The sequence below is a fragment of the Pyxicephalus adspersus genome, chromosome Z, assembly GCF_032062135.1.
Source record: "Pyxicephalus adspersus chromosome Z, UCB_Pads_2.0, whole genome shotgun sequence".
Classification (NCBI taxonomy): domain Eukaryota; kingdom Metazoa; phylum Chordata; class Amphibia; order Anura; family Pyxicephalidae; genus Pyxicephalus; species Pyxicephalus adspersus.
In genome coordinates this window covers 2,881,016-2,892,140 of record NC_092871.1, presented here as the reverse complement: position 1 = coordinate 2,892,140, position 11,125 = coordinate 2,881,016, and the positions used below count along the sequence as shown (strand labels likewise).

Here is an 11,125-nt window from a genome sequence, read left to right as displayed (position 1 = left end):
CAAAGACTCAAAGTGAGCTCATTGTGTTTACTGCATCTGAAATTCTGGCTGAGAGCGGCACATTTTCTTTCCTGGAATTATGTATGACACGAGATCGCATTCTGTATTCTAAACCGCAAACCATGAATATCATCTGACTGCACCTCCGGAATGGAGGGGGGGGGGGTCTCCTGCTACGTCTGTTCCCGGTTTATAGGCTGGGGAATGCACCTCGGGGTAACATGATCACGAGCTACAATGGACAACCGCCCGGTGCCCCCAACTTCTCCAAGGAAAATTGCAGGGGTGCATGGAGATGGAATGCTGCACATTTGGGGGCCCCAATTCAAATTTGCCAAAGGCCCCAACTGTCCCTGGATAATCGTAGACAAAAAAAATGAACCCACAAATTCTAAAATAGGAAAACTTGATAGGCCATTGGGCTTAAGCTACGTACACACTTCCAATTATTATCGTTGGTAAACGAACGACGAACGATCCTGCACGATATCTGCGAACGATCATATAGCACCGATCCTTCTTTGGCACATTACCATACGCATAACACATGTGCACTGATCTGCATTGTAAATGTGCACAGTTTGTTTTAAACTTTTCTTTATCTCTATGCGCTATGGAAAATGCCGACATCTTCTTTTTCCATTGGCACCAATTGGTATGAATGGAAGCCATAGGACCAAAGGCAAATTGGTTCGTGTTGGCACAGCCATGGGCAACGCTGATGGTATGAACAAGCCCATCATTACAAAAAAAAATAAATGTATCAACTGTGTTTTGCAACTCAAAAACAGAGCTAAATGTAAGGTGCTAAATCCAGTGAATCTGACGTTCACCAAGCAAACTGATGGAGAATCAGTAACCCAGCTCCATGTGTTTCAATTGGATTGATTCTGCACCAGGAATATATCAGATTTATTGATTTATAAACAAATTACTTTTTTTCAGAGTTTATTCTAGAAAAAAAAAACTAATGGCAAGGAAAATGATCCTTTGAGCCCCTCTGTGCAACTTTTTAGATATATTTTTAGACGCTCTTTGCACCACATTACCATGCACATTAGGTATGTGTGCTGGTCTGCGTGTCAAATGTACAGTGTTGCATTTGTTTATTTAATTTTTACACTTCTTTTTATTTCTTTGCCCAGAATCAGAATGTGCTATACAAAATTCCAACAAGTTCTATTATCTTTTTGGCTCACACCAATGCAAAGCATTGATATGAATGAAAGCCAAAGGACCAAATTGGCTTCTTCTTGTCTTGAGCAGCACTGATATATAAACAAGCCCATCTTTAAAAAAATAAAAAAAACAACTGTGCTTTGTTAGCATTGTTACTATTCATAAAATAAAATGTTGCATCGAGGGTTCTGCTTATATAGCAGTGAATCTGACAATCACCAAACATTCTCAGGTGAAGAATCATCCTTTCAAAGTCCATGGAATCAATTCTTTACCAAAAAACGTTTGGTCAATATCAGATTTATTGATTTTAGAACATAATCTTGTAAAAACATTAAAAATAATGGCAGAGAAAGTGATCCATTTTTAATTAACTTTGTCTGTGGATACATTTGTAGTTATTATTGGTCTATATTTCATTCCATTTAAATTTACTTACAATTGCAAGGTCGGTTCCAAGAATCCAACTTTTTCAAAAAATATTAGTGAAATAATCCTATCCAACCTTTCACTTAGGGCTCTATTATAAAACAGGGGATCAGACATTCCCTCAAGCATTCCCTCATGAGAATCTTCCAGGTCCTATCTGTTTTAATAGCAATAATTGATTCCCACCAGGGAATGGGGGAATGTCTGATTCCTCCTGATAGTTTGAGGTCATGCCCCTGTTTTGGATCTCAGCATCATATTGCAATTTGCTAACCATCTCCTCCAATAGCACTTTGGTGGATTCCTATTTTTGGAAAAAGGAGAAGCAACAAGCTTTCACAAAAATAAAAAGTTCCCCATGTGGATTTAGCACTTCCATACCTGGTACCAACAGTGACTGAGAATCTCTGCTGGCTTTAAACAAATGTTGTATCCAAATCAATGCATTATATCCAACCAAATATTCACCCGGCTATCACAATGACCTTGCTACTCACAGATTTGGGCAAATAACAAAAAAGGATTAATTAATATTCACAATGTTGGTGCCCAATAGTAACTAAAAGATGTTTCATCATTGATCAGTAACAACTATTTTTCTAGCATTCCACCATTGCCATACAAAAACAAAATTGAGCTATTTTACAATTTGTATCTATTTTTTTTTTTGGGAAGTTGCCGTATTTGGCAAAAGAAGAAGCCGAGATGGCCAAACCATGGTGGCTTTTATAAAGAAAAATTACCCATTTATGTCAGTTGAAATATTTTTCATTCTGTAAATCTTTTACAAATGAATCCTATGTTCCTATTAAACCCATATTACATAATGCAGTGAATGCAAATGACGTCATTTATGTCTAGCTACCTCATATTTCAGATCCATCCATCAAATCATCTGCTGTGGTTTGACCAGAATTAGCTGCAGGCACCTGGAGGTATCCGAGCTCTGTACGGGCTGAGATTTCATTTCATTGATGTACGGTTATGCCGTAGCAAGAGGGAAAAAAGCTTTCTATTCAATAAGTAGTTGGTGTGAAGCTCAGAGAACTCGGACATGTCATCAGAATGAGCAAACATTCGATCAAATATTTAAAAGGCATGGAGTCCATTTATCTCTGCAGCCTAATAAAGCATTGTCTAGGGTAAATTATATTCCATAACCTAAATCTAGTGCACTGTTATTTTTATCTCAATGCAGCAGGTAAAGAAATACAATGTGCCCTAAGAAAAGACAATTCTCCCCCAGGTACAATGACCGTCACACTATCAATACATAATTTAGCTATTTTATGTCCTCGTTTTGTAGGCTGGTGTTGGTTAATTTGTACTACGCCAGTTGGGTTTGTCAGGTTGTACAACGTCTGGGGCATGGATTGCTGGGAAATCTGATATTCATCAGCTGACCAGTCTTGTATATAAAATGCAAACAGTGGTCACCTTAATGATTGGATACCTTAACTGATTGAAATTTTGGAATGCCAAATTGACATTCTTTTGGACTTGTTCTTAAAATGTTGAAGACCTTTTGAAGCTCTCCAAGCCTCCTCATTGGTTCTACCGGTATAGAGCAGAATCAGTGAAGAAAATACATTTACATAGCATTTATATCCATTACATATATTATATCCAAATATCCATCGTGACAAAGCAGCTTGGAGAACTGTGAAACATCTTCATCATTACAAGAACAAGTCCAGGTGAATATGACCAGCTAGTTGAATATGACCAGTAAATACTGTTACTGTTACTAGGTAAACAATGACCTAGATAATGAGAACCCTCACAGACAAATTTCCTTTCACATTTATAACCAACATCTATCTAATGGCTTAAAACTATCCAAAACTTTTGAATTCAGAAGAAAGAGTAGCTATAACCTCATTGTACCATTGTTTATTGTACCAACTGGAAACAAAATCATTGGGACTTTTAAGACACCTTCAGTTTACAGCTTTAAGTATCCATAAAATATAATTAATTGACACCTATTTAAAAACAATATCACGTTAATATCAATAGAGTGTGATATTGCGCAATCATCAAAAGTCTCCCATCGATTTTTGACGCGGTTCGCATTGTTTTCTGCTTCATCAGAACTTTCAATGGGAAATTTCAATTTCATCACAACTATAAGCAATTAAAGTAGCCTAATAAATTTGTTGTAAGCTATAACCTCATTGATCGGGAATTTATCATGATCATTTCATCCAAGTACCCTGAAACCCAAAGCTTGTTTCCAAAGTTAAGATATTCCCACTTATATTGTATGCTGATTAGAAACTCATTAAGCTAAAGAATGAAATCTAAAGGTAAAAAAGTCAATCATTATGAATGGATGTCACCTCAGAATTGCAATCAGTTAATCCCTCAAAGAATACTTTGGTAGCCTTAGTAGATAATCTTACCCTTTGATGCCATCGGCTACTTAGTTACCACCTCACAGATTCCATTCTTGGTTATGTCAGTTGATTGACTTGATTTCATGCTTCAGAAATTTGATGACTGGTTACTTAAGAAGTGTGCTTTAGTAGTTAGATTTCCACTCTGACACGAGCCACAAGCTAAATGAATATAGTCCATTGATGATGTAGACCTTGGCACACAATCCAACCAATGATTAAAGGGTTATATTTTTAGTACGGGGCTGGCCAAAAATCAGCAGTTTAGGAGCAAAGCCACTTAAAAAAGTTGGATCCTTACTGTCAGCCGAATGATGGATATGCTGACATATAGAACGTCCCTTCTGCCTCCTAGCCTGGACCTAATTGCATTTTCATTCTTTGCTAGTTTATCTCCTTTGCCTTCAGTTTGATCACATGACAATCATGATCTCACCTTAGTTGACATCTTGGAACTTGTAAATTTAATGGATAAAGCTGACCTATTGGGATCGAACCTCGGTGGGGACAACTTGGTGAACTTGAACCAAGATGCACATTTCCAATTATGACTATGGTAATAATGTGGTCACCCATTACTATTGGCATCCATAACCATGTTTAGATCTATTTAGTGCAAGAGCCAGTAAGACATAAATGTAATGGACAGTTAAGGTCTTCATGCTCCAAATGCTTTTTGGTTAATACAATTATTGTGCAACATAAGTTTAAGTACGACTGGTTGATAAACTTAAACTTTTATTAGAAGTTGGCATCACTTTTCATGTCTTTGCTTTGTTCCAGAACTACACCTAACACTTCTCTAATACTGTAACTCAGGTTTGATAAGCCACAAAGAAGTTCTTGAACCACTGATAAGTGTTAATTATGCCCTGATATTAGTATCAAAGTCATGATGCACTGTCTTTACCCACACTCATGCCATGTGCGGACCGTAGAATGTGAATGTATGGGTTGGTGGGTTTGCCATTTTTATCGCCTTTTTGTAAAATACAAGACATTTAGCACACCAGATATGGCTATCACTGTAAATAAATGATCCACGCTCTTTTACATTGGACTGCCCGCAGCTAAGATAAAATGTCTGGCTGACCAATCTGTTCATACACGAACAGCAGGGGGTTTGATTGATAGATAATAAGCTAGTCCACCAAACTTGTAGTTGCCGCCTCCACCATATTTCACTTCCAATAAGGTCACCGAATTAACACAACTTCAAAACTAGGACTAATATTCAACTTCATGCTTTTAGCATTGGGAAAGTGATAATCTTAATTGGTCCATAAATTGGTGCAGAACACAGCCAGCATCCAGCACCTCGATGACTGCAACTTTACTAGAAAAACATTTTAATATTTCTGCTCAACAACATCATCTTGGCTGTCTGGATATCAAAGGGTCATAGAGCTTTGGTTCAGGGTGGCCACACTGACTTCTCCTGCTAGATGCCTGCTTTGCGCACCAGTTATCAGTTCTGCATATACGACGGCTAATTGCTCATTAAGCTGTTCGAAGAGTAGAACATATGAAGACGCATCCCCAAGGATGACCCGGAATACGGATACACATTCACCAAGATACAAACTTATTTATTCAAAGGATCATGACAGCTAATGAGAAAGATAGTTGTTTTTATAATATAATGCCCAATAGATACCTTGTATAATCTAGAGATGTTTTCTTAAACATCCTCCAGTTAGCAAAGGAAAGGTTTTTATGGTTACTCAGAGATGGCCATTGATTTACACCTCTGGGACTTCTATATTTATAAAGAAGTATATATACTCCTTGAATTGAGGTTCCTGCACCTTATATTTAAATAAAAATAATTTAGTCCTTACACCTAAGATGCAACCACACACAGAGACTTGCCGCTGCCGACTCTCAAAGTCCTTGACTTCCCAGTCTGCAATTCATGATCATTTGGATGTTGCAGACATTTAACATACTAACATGAATACTACAGAACATAGACAGCTGACAATTCTTTTCAAGAGACGATGCCAGGTTTGGCCTTGAGCGAAGTACTATGTGTATAAATATGTGGTTTTCCTATTATTGTTGGAGAAAGAAAACAAAAAATAATGTGTTTATAAAGTCCAAATGTTGAACATTTTCAGCTGGCTATAGCCAATAATGGATATTGCTCAGATTCCAAACCTTTTGTGGATGGCTGACATCGCACAGACCTAGAAATTCTTCTTCCTGGAAATCTGCCTGGGTTTCAGCACAGTAACACAATAAAAACCCTTCGCTTTTCGAATGATAGATTCAGTTCACATCATCTAGAAATGTTCTCTTAGATGTAACATACATCATTTTATCAGAGATCAACCCTCTCCCTTCCAAAACAAAAGGTTGGTAAAATTGGATATATATTGCATTTGGAGACTTTGTGTGACCCGCTTTAATTAAACACCCACACACACATACTCACAGACACGCACACAGGACCCGCGTCACGGACTATCTTAGGACATGATGACATCTACGATTTATACAACACTGAAGGAGAAAACTTGATTTTAACATTACGACTGATGCAGTTTTTTTCCGAGTTTAAAATCCTTGTTTCAATTGTCATCTAAAGTATTTCCTAATTAGGATGTTTTAAAGCAGACAGAATTACAACTATAAAAATGAGAATTTGCTTTTATCGAAAAGATTGTGCTCAATTGCCAATAAAAAAGGCTTTTTAGGAAATGATAACGTATAGTATAGGAGTCAGAACAAGTTATCTTCTATTTACAGGACCCCCATCCCCCCAAATAAATGGTTATATTACATTTACAATAATGGAGTTTCGAGAAAGTGAATGCAAAAGTCTTATGACCTGCTTGGAAAATGTGCACCCTGGCCAATCCACCTCATATTGGCCGCATAAGACATTAGAGACAATTACAAGGGGCAGTTTAAATCCTCAAACAGAGAAGCTTTTGGAGGAGCTAAGCAGAAGCTTTTTATGGCCTCTTTGGCAAGTTCTGGACCTAACTCATCCGCTATAATTGAAAAACTCTGCTTTTTAAAAATATTGCCTTTGTTCTTTTTTTTTTTACAAAAATGAGTCATTGCCGCTTAAATCTCTTAACGTATCACCAAAGTGCATTTAAATCCCACTGAGCACCATGAAACATCGGAATGATTGTTCATCATCTGATGACCAATGGCAGAAACAGAAGCGTCACATAGTGTATGATAGCAAACGCTTATGTTAAAAGGTTCAGATTGATGTGCAAAGTGTTCCAACTATCTCCTTAACTTGGCTGCTCAGATGATGGAACATAAAATCTGATTGGTACCCACAACCTTTGCCTTATTAGAAACAGAAAAGTGGTCTATCATACCTGGTATATTATCAATCAAGAACATTTTTTGGGATGTGTATTTATACCAGGTGTTCATTTTTTACTTTTTTTTTTTATTTTTTTTATTTTTTATTTTTGTGTTTTATTTTTTACTTACTAATATTATATCACTTTATTTTTGTTTTACTAAACTTCAAGCACACTTCCATGTTAGACCCTACAGATAATGTTCTTCTACATTCCTCAAGGTACACCTAGACCTTCATTTTCAATTGAAAAGTCCAATCTCTAGTGAGGATCAGCATTCTATATCTCAACATGGATGTCATTGTTACACATCCCGATGCTGTCCAAAATACAACGTTTTATGGAAATGCGATGGGGGTCCTCTGGATCTCGGACATGAAAGTTGACCTAGCTTTAGTCTTTTTATTGCAATGTCCCAGTAAATGCTAAAAATCTTCAGATGATTACAATGCTCCAGCTAAAGGAACCAAAAGTTCCAGCGTACATCACCAACCAATAGCCAAGACAGCAAGCTGGTGCTTATAGCCCTTCCAAAGCCACCAAACCACAAGGTCCTCTTAGATGCAAATAATAAATGATCCGTGACTGCCATGTTGCATGACTGAGACCTTCGTAGAGAAAGCTTTTTGAACATAATGCATTAAGTCTCACCCAAGAACTTCTTCATTACTTGGCTCAACGTGGAATACAAATTCAGTACAACGGCATGGGCTCAGATCTTTGATCTCCACAACTGCACAAGCTGTGCAGCATAAAACCAATTTCACCGAACAGACAGCACAATGTTGCATATAAATTATACTTCAACCAAGGATGTCTTCCTCAACATCTCACTGAGCCTATCTGAGAGAAGACAGGTGAGGGCTATGATGCCTTACAGAAAATTGAGTTCATGTTGACAGGAGGGATGAAATTCAAGACACATGAATACCATTGCAGCTGCTTCGTTGCCAGTTTATTAATGTTCAACTTGATGTCTCAGACATAGTCCAAGTCATGTCAAGAACATTCCCACCAGGGCTCCATAGACACCCAATAAACACCTCTATTGGAATACAGGAACTCAATCATTTTTACAGTGGGGCCCCAACTGTTTGCCATTTTTCTCAGAACCTAATTAGATTTCCGAGCCCGCCGTAAATATGGTCAAACCCCAAAGAGTCATTTACAATTCCAAATCTGCAGAGGCACCAAGTACACTAGAAAGCATGGTTTTAGTGATTACACTCATTAAACAACCCAAACACCTGTGAATTTACAAATCCCAGCACCCCATGTGTTTAGCTTGTAGGAAGGCTCTTAGCCTGGGAATTGGCACTTGGGAATGGAGTGACATAAATCTCGGGATTTCAAAGCACGCTGCCAATTTTTCCCTCTCTCCCCAAGAACGGATCATAATTCCAAACCCAATTTGTGACGTGCAACCTGGAGTAATGAATAATGTAGGCACCCAATACGGAGAAATATGGGCACCTTGCAGATGGGAAAAAGAGATAGATGCTGGTGACAACAAGAGATAGTTCTTGTGCTATTTAAAGCAGTCATCCTTATATTTTATGGCTCCTGAAGCCCCATGAAAGATGTATATTTGTCAGTCTGATTCTGTTAGACATTGAAAATTTAAAGCTGCCCTTAAGATTGATGCAGAGGACCGGTGTGCGTTATGTACGACTCAAGCAAGTGTGGCAAACGTTTTATTCCGAAATTGATTTTACTCGGACACTACTTGTGCGTTGAATATATCTACAGCAGAGGCATTAATCAATATCACACAGCACAGGAGCAGAAATGCAACGTTAGAAGCTTTTAATTCTCAAGAATAACAATTTATTGTTTTTAAAGTTGCAACTTAAAAACTTGATTAGAATAAATAAATAAATAAATAAATAAGCACTTGCTATGGATAAAATTAGCAGATTGCTGTGATTTTTGCTCCGGTGGCTGCTTGTGAATGTGTCACAGGGGTTGGGTAGTCCTTTTTTTTTATTCCCCTTTTGCTTTTCACTTGCTCAACATAATAATACAGTGTTGATGCTGAAAGACTGAGCTCAGCAGTCATAGAGAGCTCTGTTCATTGAAATATACAACAAACTGTTCAGCTTTACAACTGCCTGGACTCCTGCAAATCGACTTGGCGTGTTCAATACAGCACAGGCTTAGAATACTGGGGCTTATTAGAATTCTGTCTAACACTAGGAGGGGATCCGACAGGCTATTAATCATGCAAATAGGCACTTTAAAAGATAGACAGATACATAGATGATATATATATAATAGATAAATCTACATAGTCTAAACCTACTACAGCTATGGAATGCTCAGCATTTGTGCACAGAGGATACATAAAATGGCATGGACAGCCCTTGTCCTCTATACCTGGCTACCAGTTGCTTTTGCATCTCACCCCCCATTGCTTGATGATTCCTATTACCTTTCCTATACAGGGCTCTCTACCCCTCTCACTACTGCAGCCAAGAGCTCAAATCCTGACCATCCTACAACTGCAGCCTATGCTGCAGACCCCTGCTACCCCCTCCACCACTATATTTGCATTCAGAGCTGACAAATGCTCCAGTATTCTGTAAAAAAGCAAGCCACAGACTCAGAAACCCAAGTTGCCAATTGACAGCTCCCTCCTTACCTGTGCCTAGAAGGACAGGTAGGGAAAATGAGAATTGTGCACATCCCTGTGCAGCAGGGTACCACTGCATAGAGAACCAGCGCACATCTGTTCCCCTGGAGGGGAGAGGAAGGGGCTACATTTAGGTGGAGGTGAGAAAACATCTTTTAGCTACCTGACATCAATGCAGCAGTCAGACACCTTCAGTGTGAATATATAGAAGCAATTGCAAAAAAGCCCAATGTTACCTACCAAAAAAAAAAGCATCACTTTGTAAGCAGCACTTGTGACTTGTTCCAAGTGCTGGTCTGTAAACCCAAATGCTGCTTTTTTTGCAAAGAGGGGTCTCAGCACCCCTTATCCAACACCCCTCATTTTAATGCCTCTTACCTTTAATTCCTGCAAGGTGCAAATGGTGGCACAGCTCTGCAGTAACTCCACAGCTTCATCTGGAGAGTGACAGTCACACCGCTGGCAAGTTGAACCATTCAAAGCTATTCCTTCATTCAGCAGCTCCTTGCTCATTCCATGCAAGTCCACAGCAGCCAGCAAGAGGCGATGATGAGGGGGGGAGACAAAAAAAATAAACCAAAATGGCACAAAAAATGAAAATAGTGTGTATCCAAAGTTCTTGCAAAGAGTCTGCTAATTGCCTGTAGCTCAAGCTGTCAGATATGCTATTCCACAAGCCAGGGCAGGTGCTGCTGGATCTTCTTGCTTAAGTCTGCCAGGCTGCTAACAAGTTGGAATGATGAAGATGATGGCACAGATAGAAGAGATGAGACAGGAGGGTACCCTGGAGACAGGTGTCAGGCGCAGGGTGGTCATAGCAGTGCAGACTCTGTGTGCAATGACAGGAGCTCCCTATGTATGTGTGTCTAGTGCAGAGCTCAGACTATACATGCACTGACTGCTGTCTGGTTACAGCAATGGTCCTGCCAGCATCCTCTCTTACTGACATCACCAGGAGGGTGGAGATTGCAATGCAAATGATAGAACCTTTCCCCAGATAGTTTGCTCTCTCTCTCTCTCTTGCTCTTAAAGGTATCTTGCTGAATGCCTCCACCATCAGTCCACTCGCTGCAAATCAACACTGCAGCATCCTTCCAGCTCTTCACATTTGGATATTTCCTCCCCCCCTTCTTTGTTCTGCAAGCAGAAAGAAT

At 38.9% G+C, this 11,125-nt stretch overlaps 1 protein-coding gene across 2 annotated transcripts in view; it reads right to left on the bottom strand.

Annotated features, from left to right (window-relative positions):
- Positions 1-10,871, bottom strand: part of LOC140344306 (protocadherin-11 X-linked-like) — a 748,248-nt gene extending 737,377 nt beyond the window's left edge. For both annotated transcript variants that reach the window (XM_072431379.1, XM_072431380.1), the window contains exon 1: positions 10,350-10,871. The gene's annotated coding sequence lies outside the window, so the exon portion shown is untranslated. The remainder of the gene's footprint in view (positions 1-10,349) is intronic.
- Between the last annotated feature and the right edge of the window lie 254 nt (positions 10,872-11,125).